Source organism: Ranitomeya imitator, chromosome 1, assembly GCF_032444005.1.
Source record: "Ranitomeya imitator isolate aRanImi1 chromosome 1, aRanImi1.pri, whole genome shotgun sequence".
In the NCBI taxonomy this organism is placed as follows: domain Eukaryota; kingdom Metazoa; phylum Chordata; class Amphibia; order Anura; family Dendrobatidae; genus Ranitomeya; species Ranitomeya imitator.
The window spans coordinates 23,023,586-23,038,254 of NC_091282.1; positions in this window are offsets into that span (position 1 = coordinate 23,023,586).

Genomic DNA, 14,669 nt, shown 5'->3' on the forward strand with positions numbered 1-14,669 from the left:
TATGGGGTAAAAGGGGTTAATGTCACCTTGCTATTGTAAGGTAATATTAAGCCTGGTTAATAATGGAGAGGCGTCAATAAGACGCATATCCATTATTAATCCTAGAGTAGTGAAAGGGTTAAAAAAAAAGACACAGCCAGAAAAAAGTATTTTAATATTCTTAATTTAACCATACTTACCATACTCAATCGCCTGCAAAAAAATTAAAATAATAAACCAACCGTATACTACCTGTCCGCCGTAGTCCAATTAATAACGAATGTCCCACGACGATCTCCTCTATAGGACAGTGACATCGGGTGATGTCACTGCTCTATAGGCCCTCCAGTGACACACTGACAGGAGACAATGGCTCCTGCTGTGTATCACTGAGGTTACCTTAGTTCAGGGTCTCACTTTATAGCAAAAGCTGCCTGGGAATTTTCCCACACAGCAGTGCCACAAGTGAGACTAGAGACTATTTCTCACAGGGGCGTAGGAATACTGTTGTGAATTCTGTTGTCGAACTCCCTCCTGTGGTCGTGAATGGTACTTCGGCGAGTTCTGTCCATGGACTCCATCTGGTGGCTGTGAGTGAAGCTGCTGCTTCTGAGGTTCCTGACACAGGTGACGTGGTTTATCCTTTGGTTGGCTGCTCTATTCAACTCCACTCAGATCGTTACTCCATGCCAGCTGTCAATGTTCCTGCATTGGTTCAGTTCGCTCTTGGATCTTTCTGGTGACCTGTCTTCTCCAGCAGAAGCTAAGTTCCTGATAGTTATTATGTGTTCATTGTTTCCTTGTCCAGCTGGTTATCATGATTTTGTCTTGCTAGCTGGAAGCTCTGGGATGCAGAGTGGCATCTCCGCACCGTTAGTCGGTGCGGAGGTCTTTTTGCACACTCTGCGTGGTCTTTTGTAGTTTTTTGTGCTGACCGCAAAGATACCTTTCCTATTCTCTGTCTGTTTAGTAAGTCTGGCCTCCCTTTGCTGAAACCTGTTTCATTTCTGCGTTTGTGACTTTCATCTTTACTCACAGTCAATATATGTGGGGGGCTGCCTTTTCCTTTGGGGAATTTCTCTGAGGCAAGGTAGGTTTTTTTTTTTCTATCTCTAGGGCTAGCTAGCTTTTAGGCTGTGAAGAGGCGTCTAGGGAGAGTCAGGAACGCTCCACGGCTATTTCTAGTTGTTGTGAAAGGATTAGAGGTTGCGGTCAGCAGAGTTCCCACATCCCAGAGCTTGTCCTGTGTGAGTTTAACTATCAGGTCGTACCGGGTGCTCCTAACCACCAGGTCATAACAGTACAGCTGGCCCAAAGTATTAATGCATCTCAATAGAGTGATAAGAGAAGTTCTGAGACCATTTTTTTTCTTTGCACTGTGTTTTGTCTTTCTTTTCCCCTAAACCTTTGGGTGGTTCAGGACACAGGTGTAGATATGGACATTCAAGGTCTGTCCTCTTGTGTGGATCATCTCACTGCAAGGGTACAAAACATTCAAGATTTTGTGGTTCAGAATCCTATGTTAGAGCCTAGAATTCCTATTCCTGATTTATTTTCTGGGGATAGATCTAAGTTCTTGAATTTCAAAAATAATTGTAAACTGTTTCTAGCTTTGAAACCCTGCTCCTCTGGTGACCCCGTTCAACAAGTAAAAATCATTATTTCTTTATTGCGTGGTGACCCTCAAGACTGGGCATTTTCCCTTGCACCAGGAGATCCTGCATTGCGTGATGTTGATGCGTTTTTTCTGGCGCTTGGATTGCTTTATGATGAACCAAATTCAGTGGATCAGGCAGAGAAAATCTTGCTGGCTTTGTGTCAGGGTCAGGATGAAGCGGAGGTGTACTGTCAGAAGTTTAGAAAGTGGTCTGTGCTTACTCAGTGGAATGAGTGTGCCCTGGCGGCAATTTTCAGAAAGTGTCTTTCTGAAGCCCTTAAGGATGTCATGGTGGGATTTCCCACGCCTGCTGGTCTGAATGAGTCTATGTCCTTGGCCATTCAGATCGATCGGCGCTTGCGTGAGCGCAAAGCTGTGCACCATCTGGCGGTATTCTCTGAGCATAGGCCTGAGCCTATGCAGTGTGATAGGACTTTGACCAGAGCTGAACGGCAAGAACACAGACGTCGGAATGGGCTATGTTTTTACTGTGGTGAATCCACTCATGCTATCTCCGATTGTCCTAAGCGCACTAAGCGGTTCGCTAGGTCTGCCACCAGTGGTACGGTACAGTCTAAATTTCTTTTGTCCGTTACTCTGATTTGCTCTCTGTCATCCTATTCTGTTATGGCATTTGTGGATTCAGGCGCTGCCCTGAATTTGATGGACTTGGAGTTTGCCAGGCGCTGTGGTTTTTTCTTGGAGCCCTTGCAGTATCCTATTCCATTGAGAGGAATTGATGCTACGCCTTTGGCCAAGAATAAGCCTCAGTACTGGACTCAATTGACCATGTGCATGGCTCCTGCACATCAGGAGGATATTCGCTTTTTGGTGTTGCATAACCTGCATGATGTGGTCGTTTTGGGGTTGCCATGGCTACAGGTCCATAATCCAGTGTTGGATTGGAAATATATGTCTGTGTCCGGCTGGGGTTGTCTGGGGGTACATGGTGATGTTCCATTGTTGTCAATTTCGCCTTCCACTCCTTCTGAAGTCCCTGAGTTTTTATCAGATTACCGGGATGTATTTGAATAGCCCAAATCTGGTGCCTTACCTCCTCATAGGGATTGCGATTGTGCTATTAATTTGATTCCTGGTAGTAAGTTTCCTAAGGGCCGTCTGTTTAATTTATCTTTGCCAGAGCACACCGCTATGCGGAGTTATATAAAGGAATCCTTGGAGAAGGGTCATATTCGCCCGTCGTCGTCACCATTGGGAGCAGGGTTCTTTTTTGTGGCCAAGAAGGATGGCTCTTTTAGACCTTGTATTGATTACCGCCTTCTTAATAAGATCACAGTCAAATTTCAGTATCCTTTGCCGCTGCTGTCTGATTTGTTTGCTCGTATTAAAGGGGCTAGTTGGTTCACCAAGATAGATCTTCGAGGGGCGTATAATCTTCTGAGAATTAAACAGGGCGATGAATGGAAAACAGCATTTAATACGCCCGAGGGCCATTTTGAGTACCTGGTTATGCCATTCGGGCTTTCTAATGCTCCATCTGTGTTTCAGTCCTTTATGCATGACATCTTCCGAGAGTACCTGGATAGATTCATGATTGTATATTTGGATGACATTTTGGTCTTTTCGGATGATTTTGGGAGTCTCATGTGAAGCAGGTCAGAATGGTGTTCCAGGTCCTTCGTGCGAATTCCTTGTTTGTGAAGGGGTCAAAGTGTCTCTTTGGAGTTCAGAAGGTTTCATTTTTTCCCCTTCTACTATCGAGATGGACCCTGTTAAAGTTCAGGCCATTTATGATTGGACTCAGCCGACATCTGTGAAGAGCCTGCAGAAGTTCCTGGGCTTTGCTAATTTTTACCGTCGCTTCATCGCTAATTTTTCTAGTATTGCTAAACCGTTGACTGATTTGACCAAGAAAGGTGCTGATGTGGTCAATTGGTCCTCTGCGGCTGTAGAGGCTTTTCAGGAGTTGAAGCGTCGTTTTTCTTCTGCCCCTGTGTTGTGCCAGCCAGATGTTTCGCTCCCGTTTCAGGTCGAGGTTGATGCTTCTGAGATTGGAGCAGGGGCTGTTTTGTCGCAAAGAAGTTCTGATGGCTCGGTGATGAAACCATGTGCCTTCTTTTCTAGAAAATTCTCACCTGCTGAGCGCAATTATGATGTTGGCAATCGAGAGTTGTTGGCCATGAAGTGGGCATTCGAGGAGTGGCGACATTGGCTTGAAGGAGCTAAACATCGCGTGGTGGTCTTGACGGATCACAAGAATTTGACTTATCTCGAGTCTGCCAAACGGTTGAATCCTAGACAGGCTCGATGGTCGCTCTTTTTCTCCCGTTTTGATTTTGTGGTTTCATATCTTCCGGGATCTAAGAATGTGAAGGCTGATGCCCTGTCAAGGAGTTTTGTGCCTGACTCTCCGGGTGTTCCGGAGCCGGCGGGTATTCTTAAAGAGGGGGTAAGTTTGTCTGACATCTCCTCTGATTTGCGGCGCGTGCTGCACAAGTTTCAGGCTGATAGACCTGACCGTTGTCCTACGGAGAAACTGTTTGTCCCTGATAGATGGACTAGTAGAGTTATCTCTGAGGTTCATTGTTCGGTGTTGGCTGGTCATCCTGGAATCTTTGGTACCAGAGATTTGGTCGCTAGATCCTTTTGGTGGCCTTCTTTGTCACGGGATGTGCGTTCTTTTGTGCAGTCCTGTGGGACTTGTGCTCGGGCTAAGCCCTGCTGTTCTCGTGCCAGTGGGTTGCTTTTGCCCTTGCCGGTCCCGAAGAGGCCCTAGACGCATATTTCCATGGATTTTATTTCTGATCTCCCTGTTTCTCAAAGGATGTCGGTCATTTGGGTGGTTTGTGATCGCTTCTCTAAGATGGTCCATTTGGTACCCTTGTCTAAATGGCCTTCCTCCTCTGATTTGGTGCCATTGTTTTTCCAGCATGTGGTTCGTTTGCATGGCATTCCAGAGAACATCGTCTCGGACAGAGGTTCCCAGTTTGTTTCGAGGTTTTGGCGGTCCTTTTGTGCTAAGATGGGCATTGATTTGTCTTTTTCTTCGGCTTTCCATCCTCAGACTAATGGCCAAACCGAACGAACTAATCAGACTTTGGAAACATATCTGAGATGCTTTGTTTCTGCTGATCAGGATGATTGGGTGTCCTTCTTGCCTTTGGCTGAGTTCGCCCTTAATAATCGGGCCAGCTTGGCTACTTTAGTTTCTCCTTTTTTCTGTAATTCTGGTTTCCATCCTCGTTTCTCATCAGGGCAGGTTGAGCCTTCGGACTGTCCTGGTGTGGATACGGTGGTGGACAGGTTGCAGCAGATTTGAACTCATGTGGTGGACAATTTGACATTGTCCCAGGAGAAGGCTCAACGTTTCGCTAACCGCCGGCGCTGTGTTGGTCCCCGAATTCGTGTTGGGGATTTGGTATGGTTGTCATCTCGTCATGTTCCTATGAAGGTTTCCTCTCCTAAGTTTAAGCCTCGTTTCATTGGGCCATATAAGATTTCTGAAGTTCTTAATCCTGTGTCATTTCGTTTGGACCTTCCAGCTTCTTTTGCCATCCAAAATGTGTTCCATAGGTCGTTGTTGCGGAGATACGTGGCGCCTATGGTTCCCTCCGTTGATCCTCCTGCCCCGATGTTGGTCGAGGGGGAGTTGGAGTATGTGGTGGAGAAGATTTTGGATTCTCGTGTTTCGAGACGGAAACTCCAGTACCTGATCAAGTGGAAGGGTTATGGTCAGGAAGATAATTCCTGGGTTTTTGCCTCTGATGTTCATGCTGCCGATCTAGTTTGTGCCTTTCATTTGGCTCATCCTGATCGGCCTGGGGGCTCTGGTGAGGGTTCGGTGACCCCTCCTCAAGGGGGGGGGGTACTGTTGTGAATTCTGTTGTAGAACTCCCTCCTTTGGTCGTGAATGGTACTTCGGCGAGTTCTGTCCATGGACTCCCTCTGGTGGCTGTGAGTGAAGCTGCTGCTTCTGAGGTTCCTGACACAGGTGACGTGGTTTATCCTTTGGTTGGCTGCTCTATTTAACTCCACTCAGATTGTTACTCCATGCCAGCTGTCAATGTTCCTGCATTGGTTCAGTTCGCTCTTGGATCTTTCTGGTGACCTGTCTTCTCCAGCAGAAGCTAAGTTCCTGATAGTTATTATTTGTTCATTGTTTCCTTGTCCAGCTGGTTATCATGATTTTGTCTTGCTAGCTGGAAGCTCTGGGATGCAGAGTGGCATCTCCGCACCGTTAGTCGGTGTCTTTTTGCACACTCTGCGTGGTCTTTTGTAGTTTTTTGTGCTGACCGCAAAGATACCTTTCCTATTCTCTGTCTGTTTAGTAAGTCTGGCCTCCCTTTGCTGAAACCTGTTTCATTTCTGCGTTTGTGACTTTCATCTTTACTCACAGTCAATATATGTGGGGGGCTGCCTTTTCCTTTGGGGAATTTCTCTGAGGCAAGGTAGGTTTTTTTTTCTATCTCTAGGGCTAGCTAGCTTTTAGGCTGTGAAGAGGCGTCTAGGGAGAGTCAGGAACGCTCCACGGCTATTTCTAGTTGTTGTGATAGGATTAGGGGTTGCGGTCAGCAGAGCTCCCACATCCCAGAGCTTGTCCTGTGTGAGTCCTGTCTGAGTTTAACTATCAGGTCGTATCGGGTGCTCCCAACCACCAGGTCATAACAGAATACATTGCTGAAGGCTACCTTCTGTCATTGTATTCCTGGAGCCCCTGGAGAGCGGTCGCATCAGCTGATGTGGCTGCTCTCCACGGGAGATCGTCGTGGGACATTCGTTTTAATTGGATATCTGCGGACTCAGGGAGTATAGTGTTTATTATTTTAATATTTTTTACAGGTGACAATGACTTCGGGGATCAAGGTGATGGTAAGTATGTACTCTATGTTTAATGTACTGTATGTCTATATGTATGTAGTGTATGTATGTGTTGTATGGTGTATGTTGCATGTTGTATGGTGCATGTCGTATGGTGCATGTCGCATGTTGTATGTTGCATGTCGCATGGTGCATTTCGCATGGTACATGTTGTATGTCGCATGTTGTATGTCGCATGGTACATGTTGTATGTCGCATGCTGCATGTCGTATGTCACATGGTGCATGTCGTATGGTGCATGTTGTATGTCGCATGGTGCATGTTGTATGTTGCATGTCGCATGGTACATGCGGTTTTACAGCATCTAATGATAGTCTATGGTAAATTTACGGTGCGGCGACGGAGCGTCGCCGCATTGTAAACAGACATGCTGCGTTCTGAAAAGACGCACCTCATGTCCGTTTACGTGGGTCTGCCGCCAGCGTGTTTTACCGCTGTAATGCTGTGATGCTGTAACATCTGGACGCTGCGTGTTTCTGAACATGTTCCTGAACATGGAAACATACCCTTAGATTTCAGAGAAAATCAACTGTGCTTCTCCTAGACTCTTATTACAAGTCAGTGTGGCTGAGTTGGAACTATCTGAGGATGCATAGCATGTGAGTACAACATCCATAGTTATCTAAGGGATTGATGGCTAAGGATTTAGAGGCTCATACTGCCTTGAAGAGTAAGAATAATGGAAAGAGTAGCCTGCCACCAAGAACAGTATACAGTTTACACTCCAAAGAAAGGAACATCTATCAAGACAATTGTGAAGACACAGCAGCTTCATAGAGTCTGCAGACACTGCCTGTGCTGCTTATAAACAGTGACATTGAATGTGAGTTCCTTGGCAGCTAGAAGCAGAACTGCCCCACCTTTGCATTCCTTTGTACAATGGCAAAGACAGGAAGGATCTCTAATTCTCTGCCTGATTTAGAACAGCAAGAGAAAGACAGAGGATCTCACTCAGCCTTCAGTGAAAGATCTAAATGATTGACTAAACCTACATGGAAGGTAAAAGTCAATCTACTTTCCAGTGTATCTTCCCTATGGCAAAGGGTGCAGAATCAAGTGACTGTCTTATCTATACCTGGCACTCATGAGTTACCACCAGAAGGATCCCTGGAACGATTGTGCTCAGCATACTAGTCTTTCAAGGACACTTGTGAGAAATGTACCTCCGTCTTAGGCTGGGTTCACATTGCGTTTTAGCAGTCCGTTAGACTGACTGCATTACACGTGGCATAACACGGTGTAACGCAGTCCGTTAACGCTGCCATTTAGCTCTATCTCGGGTGCATCGCAAGCGCACGCCCAAAATGGGCGTGCGCCAGCGATGTGCCGTCATTGAGTGACGGACCCTGGGACGCGGGCTGCAGCATTTCCGGGTCCATCACTGCTAGCGCAGATAGAGCATCTGCTAGCTCTATCTGCGCTAGCGATATGATATATCGGCACTTGCGTTAACAGCAGCCCATTAATGCATGTGTTGAAAGGACTGCTGTTAACGCAATGTGAACCTAGCCTAAGTGATACTAAACATGCCAGAGTCTCTAAAGGAACTTCAGAGCTTTCAACAACTCAATTCTGAATGAGACTGCACTGTGCGCGACATCATGAATAAAACAGAAGCAAAAATCGCGCAGATGTCGGAAGTATCATCTAATCCAGGTCCACTAAGTACTCAAAGCACTCATCCAGATCAAGTACATCAAAATTCTCTACCCTCAGTGAACAGCTTATAAGAGCGCGTGCTGAAGCAGAAACTATGAAAGTGCAAGCCGTCTTTGCCCAAAAGAAATTAGACATGTAAGCTGAATTTGCACGCAAGAAGGCAGACATGGATACGTTGACAGCAAGGACAGAAGCCGAGGCTGCACGCAAGAAGGCAGACATGGAAGCTGAATCTGCATGCAAGAAAGCAGATATGGAAGCCGAGTCTACACGCGGGAAGGCAGACATGGATGCGTTGACAGCAAGGACAGAAGCCGAGGCAGCACGTAAGAAGGCGGAAATAGAAGTCCTAGGGAAGGAATGTGAACATGTGACAGCCATGGCAAGGTTAAAGGCCTTTGAACAAGATCTAAGTGGGAGTCAAGGGACAGTATCAGCTTGTGTGAGATCGATACAGAAGACTCCCTTAAGCACACAAGAGACTATGTATTAAGCCAAACCAACGAACCACCGACCACCACTAACGTTCCTGTCAGTTCTGACACTTCTCCAAGACATCAAGACACGGATCCACCTGCAGCTCCCAGCTTTCAAAGTCAGTCCAATGCACAACCAATGTCCAAACCTGAATCTCATTCACACTCCAACACGCAGCCAAACACTGCATCTCATCACGCTCCATATGCCAATGTCTACATGCAACCTAACATGACGGCAAGTCACTATAACTTTGACAATCACATGGCTCCAGCCTCGCAAATGACAGAGACTGCATACACCAAACTGGTTGCTGGGTTAAACGCTTATCCTACTCCATACCTTCCCATGTTTCCGAACCAAGAAACTAAAACCAAAGCAAACAGCACTACTCAGCCAGCAAGTGTGCTCCCAAAGTCAGAAAGAACAGACATGTCTGACTTTGCGAGGTACGTGATTTACCAAGAACTCACCAACACCGGTCTCCCAAGGTTCGACGACCAACACGAAAACTACAGAGGGAGGAAGTGTGGCTTTAAAACCACTAGTGACCTCGGCATTACTGCCTCTGAAGAGCTGGACCTGCTGATCAGGTGGCTGGTAGCACGATCCACAGAGTGAATCAAGAGACTCAGATCCGTCTACATCAGCGATCCAGCAGCTGGTCTCACGACCGCATCGGTCAGACTAGAGAAAGGTTTCGGCAGTCCTGAAGCTATAGAGACACACTGCTCAAACAATTACAGGATTTTCCTAAAATATCCAGCAAGGATGATTCAAAATTCCAGGAACTCAGTGACCTGCTGTTCGAACTCCAGCAGGACAAGACAGACACACACCTACCTGGCCTCAGCTACCTGGACACCGCACGTGGGGTGAAACCCATAGTTGCCAAGCTGTCATATAGTAACATAGTAACATAGTTAGTAAGGCCGAAAAAAGACATTTGTCCATCCAGTTCAGCCTATATTCCATCATAATAAATCCTCAGATCTACGTCCTTCTACAGAACCTAATAATTGTATGATACAATATTGTTCTGCTCCAGGAAGACATCCAGGCCTCTCTTGAACCCCTCGACTGAGTTCGCCATCACCACCTCCTCAGGCAAGCAATTCCAGATTCTCACTGCCCTAACAGTAAAGAATCCTCTTCTATGTTGGTGGAAAAACCTTCTCTCCTCCAGACGCAAAGAATGCCCCCTTGTGCCCGTCACCTTCCTTGGTATAAACAGATCCTCAGCGAGATATTTGTATTGTCCCCTTATATACTTATACATGGTTATTAGATTGCCCCTCAGTCGTCTTTTTTCTAGACTAAATAATCATAATTTCGCTAATCTATCTGGGTATTGTAGTTCTCCCATCCCCTTTATTAATTTTGTTGCCCTCCTTTGTACTCTCTCTAGTTCCATTATATCCTTCCTGAGCACCGGTGCCCAAAACTGGACACAGTACTCCATGTGCGGTCTAACTAGGGATTTGTACAGAGGCAGTATAATGCTCTCATCATGTGTATCCAGACCTCTTTTAATGCACCCCATGATTCTGTTTGCCTTGGCAGCTGCTGCCTGGCACTGGCTGCTCCAGGTAAGTTTATCATTAACTAGGATCCCCAAGTCCTTCTCCCTGTCAGATTTACCCAGTGGTTTCCCGTTCAGTGTGTAATGGTGATATTGATTCCTTCTTCCCATGTGTATAACCTTACATTTATCATTGTTAAACCTCATTTGCCACCTTTCAGCCCAAGTTTCCAACTTATCCAGATCCATCTGTAGCAGAATACTATCTTCTCTTGTATTAACTGCTTTACATAGCTTTGTATCATCTGCAAATATCGATATTTTACTGTGTAAAACTTCTACCAGATCATTAATGAATATGTTGAAGAGAACAGGTCCCAATACCGACCCCTGCGGTACCCCACTGGTCACAGCGACCCAGCTAGAGACTATACCATTTATAACCACCCTCTGCTTTCTATCACTAAGCCAGTTACTAACCCATTTACACACATTTTCCCCCAGACCAAGCATTCTCATTTTGTGTACCAACCTCTTGTGCGGCACGGTATCAAACGCTTTGGAAAAATCGAGATATACCACGTCCAATGACTCACCGTGGTCCAACCTATAGCTTACCTCTTCATAAAAACTGATTAGATTGGTTTGACAGGAGCGATTTCTCATAAACCCATGCTGATATGGAGTTAAACAGTTATTCTCATTGAGATAATCCAGAATAACATCCCTCAGAAACCCTTCAAATATTTTACCAACAATAGAGGTTAGACTTACTGGCCTATAATTTCCAGGTTCACTTTTAGAGCCCTTTTTGAATATTGGCACCACATTTGCTATGCGCAAGTCCTGCGGAACAGACCCCGTCGCTATAGAGTCCCTAAAAATAAGAAATAATGGTTTATCTATTACATTACTTAGTTCTCTTAGTACTCGTGGGTGTATGCCATCCGGACCCAGAGATTTATCTATTTTAATCTTATTTAGCCGGTTTCGCACCTCTTCTTGGGTTAGTTTGGTGACCCTTAATATAGGGTTTTCATTGTTTCTTGGGATTTCACCTAGCATTTCATTTTCCACCGTGAATACCGTGGAGAAGAAGGTGTTTAATATGTTAGCTTTTTCCTCGTCATCTACACCCATTCTTTCCTCACTATTTTTTAAGGGGCCTACATTTTCAGTTTTTATTCTTTTACTATTGATATAGTTGAAGAACAGTTTGGGATTAGTTTTACTCTCCTTAGCAATGTGCTTCTCTGTTTCCTTTTTGGCAGCTTTAATTAGTTTTTTAGATAAAGTATTTTTCTCCCTATAGTTTTTTAGAGCTTCAATGGTGCTATCCTGCTTTAGTAGTGCAAATGCTTTCTTTTTACTGTTAATTGCCTGTCTTACTTCTTTGTTTAGCCACATTGGGTTTTTCCTATTTCTAGTCCTTTTATTCCCACAAGGTATAAACCGCTTACACTGCCTATTTAGGATGTTCTTAAACATTTTCCATTTATTATCTGTATTCTTATTTCTGAGGATATTGTCCCAGTCTACCAGATTAAGGGCATCTCTAAGCTGGTCAAACTTTGCCTTCCTAAAGTTCAGTGATTTTGTGACTCCCTGACAAGTCCCCCTAGTGAAAGACAGGTGAAACTGTACAATATTGTGGTCGCTATTTCCTAGATGCCCGACCACCTGCAGATTTGTTATTCTGTCAGGTCTATTAGATAGTATTAGGTCTAAAAGTGCTGCTCCTCTGGTTGGATTCTGCACCAATTGTGAAAGATAATTTTTTTGGTTATTAGCAGAAACCTGTTGCCTTTATGGGTTTCACAGGTTTCTGTTTCCCAGTTAATATCCGGGTAGTTAAAGTCCCCCATAACCAGGACCTCATTATGGGTTGCAGCTTCATCTATCTGCTTTAGAAGTAGACTTTCCATGGTTTCTGTTATATAACGTGCAAGAAAGTTGGACTACGCTAGTAACAAGCTACAAAAAGGAACACCATGTGTCCTTTCTTCCGTTCTCCTACTTCTGTGAGTTTATCAAAGACATTGCAGAGCATACGGTGGACTCAAGCTTCACCTGTGGAGAACCAACCGGCACAGCTTCATCCGATCCCAAATATGAGAGCCCTTGTCAAATTCACAGAAAACATAGAGGCCCAGTATTGGTTAAAAAGACTTACGTTCTTATCACACCAGAATCGGTTCCTGACGAGGACAACAAGGGTGAATCCAAACCGTCAGTGTCCCATTCATAAGCCACATCCACTTAAGAAATGTATAGGCTTCAGAAAGAAACTACTCCAAACACGCAAGGAGCTTCTAAAGAAGTTTGGAGTATGCTACCGAACATCTTGCCAAGGACTGTAAGGTTACAATCAAGTGTATGGAGTGTGACAGTGAGGACCACGTACAAGCGCTCCATCCATCCCAGCTTAACCCTACACCTATGCCTTTTCCCACCACAAGCTATGGTAGGGAGAGTACAGGCCAAGCAGCAAGTCATCTTGCAATATCTTCTTCATGCACAGAAGACTGCGGAGAAGGTCTTTGGGACATGTCTTGTGCAAAGATTTGACTGGTAAAGGTATATCTCAAGGGTCACCCAGAGAAAGCCGTCATGGTGTATAGCATCCTGGATGATCAGAGCAACCGATCACTAGCAAGGTCAGAACTCTTTGATCTGTTTGATTTAAAGGGAAGAGCCTACCCCTACACCTTAGGCACCTGCAGCGGCATCTCAGAAGTCTTCAGAAGAAAGGCAAGTGGTCTCATGGTAATGTCTCTTGAAAATACCATAGAAATACCTCTACCCACACTCGTTGAGTGCAATCAGATACCATCCAACAAGGAAGAGATCCCAATGCCGGAAGCCGCTCTTCATCACCCTCACCTGAAGACTATAGCCAGCAAGATTCCAGTTCTCGATCGCAAAGCAGAAATCCTGATTCTACTTCGGAGAGATCCTCCGCTTACACAAAGTACATCAGAAAATCAGCGGCCCTCACGACGCACCATTTGCTCAATGCTATGACCTAGGCTAGGTGATCATAGCGTACGTCTGTGTAGACAAAATGAGACCTAACGCTATTTTCTCCTACAACACGAACATCTTGCCAAATGGTCGCAGAACTCATTTCTACTGATGCCCACATCATTACTGGGTGAAAGAGAAACTGAGCGACACCAAGTGGCGATGGCCACCACTTGACTTTGCGAACATGGACCGTCCCTGGGACGACGAACGCGGGTCAACGGTGTTCAATTCCACAAGTGAAGACAACAAGTTGGCATCCACAAGAGAAGATAACAAATTTATAAGGGTTATGGGCAAAGAATTTGCTCAAGACGACTCCAACAGCTGGGTGACTCCTTTACCCTTTTGTTCTCCAAGATCAAGGTTGCCAAACAATTTGCAGCAAGCAACAGCAAGGTTCTCTTCTCTAAAGAGCACTTTAAATAGGAAGACAGAGATGGAAAGACATTTAATTGATTTCATGCAAAACATCTTTGACAGAGATTATACAGAATCCGCACCACCACTGAAGGAAGAAGACTGCTGGTACCTTCCGTCCTTCGGGATCTACCACCCTCGGAAACCTAACCAGATCAGGGTGGTATTTGACTCCAGTGCTCAGCACGAAGGCGTTTCCCTCAACAACTTGCTTCTTACTGGACCCAACATGAACAGCCTCATAGGAGTGTTGATTTGCTTCAGGCAGGAACTCGTGGAGAAAATGGCGACATCCAGCAATGTTTCATTGCTTCATCGTGAGGGAAGACAGTAGAAACTATCTCAGGTTCCTATGGCACAAGGGTAACGACATCCATGACGAGGTCGTGGACTACCGGATGAAGGTACACGTTTTTGGCAACAGCCCTTCATCTGCTTTAGCAATCTATGGACTGAGATGGACAGCCCAGGAAGGTGAGAGAGAATATGGATGTGACGCTCATTAGTTTATAGAGAACGTGGATCACGCTCTCAAGTCTTTATCCTCGAGTGAAGAGGCTATCGATCTGCTCTCCAAGACTCGGGAAACGCTCTCTTCATCAAATCTCAACCTCCACAAGATTATCTCTAACAGTCAAGAGGTAATGGAAGTTTCCATCCGAAGACTATGCCACAAGCTTAAGAGACCTAAATTTACGTTCCGACGTCCCTCCCACGCCAAGCAGCCTTGGTCTGCTATGGGATATTAAACAGGAGGCATTTACTTTTCAAGTGTCACCCTGCGACAAACCATTCACCAAACAAGAAGTCATATCTGTCATAAACAGTATGCACGATTGGGCTCGTCGCAATTCACTGCCAAAAATACCGATTATGATGCTCCGCTGCCGTCCCAGAAACAACAAAGATGAGAGGCTTGGAAGAAGTAACTGAAGGTCCTAGAAAAACTCCCACGTTGCTATTCTGTAAAACCTCCTTCAGTTGCAGCCAGAAGAGAAGTCCACATTTTCTCTGACGCATCTACAGAAGCCATAGCCACAGTAGCTTATCTTAAAGGGACACTGTCACCTGAATTTGGAGGGGACAATCTTC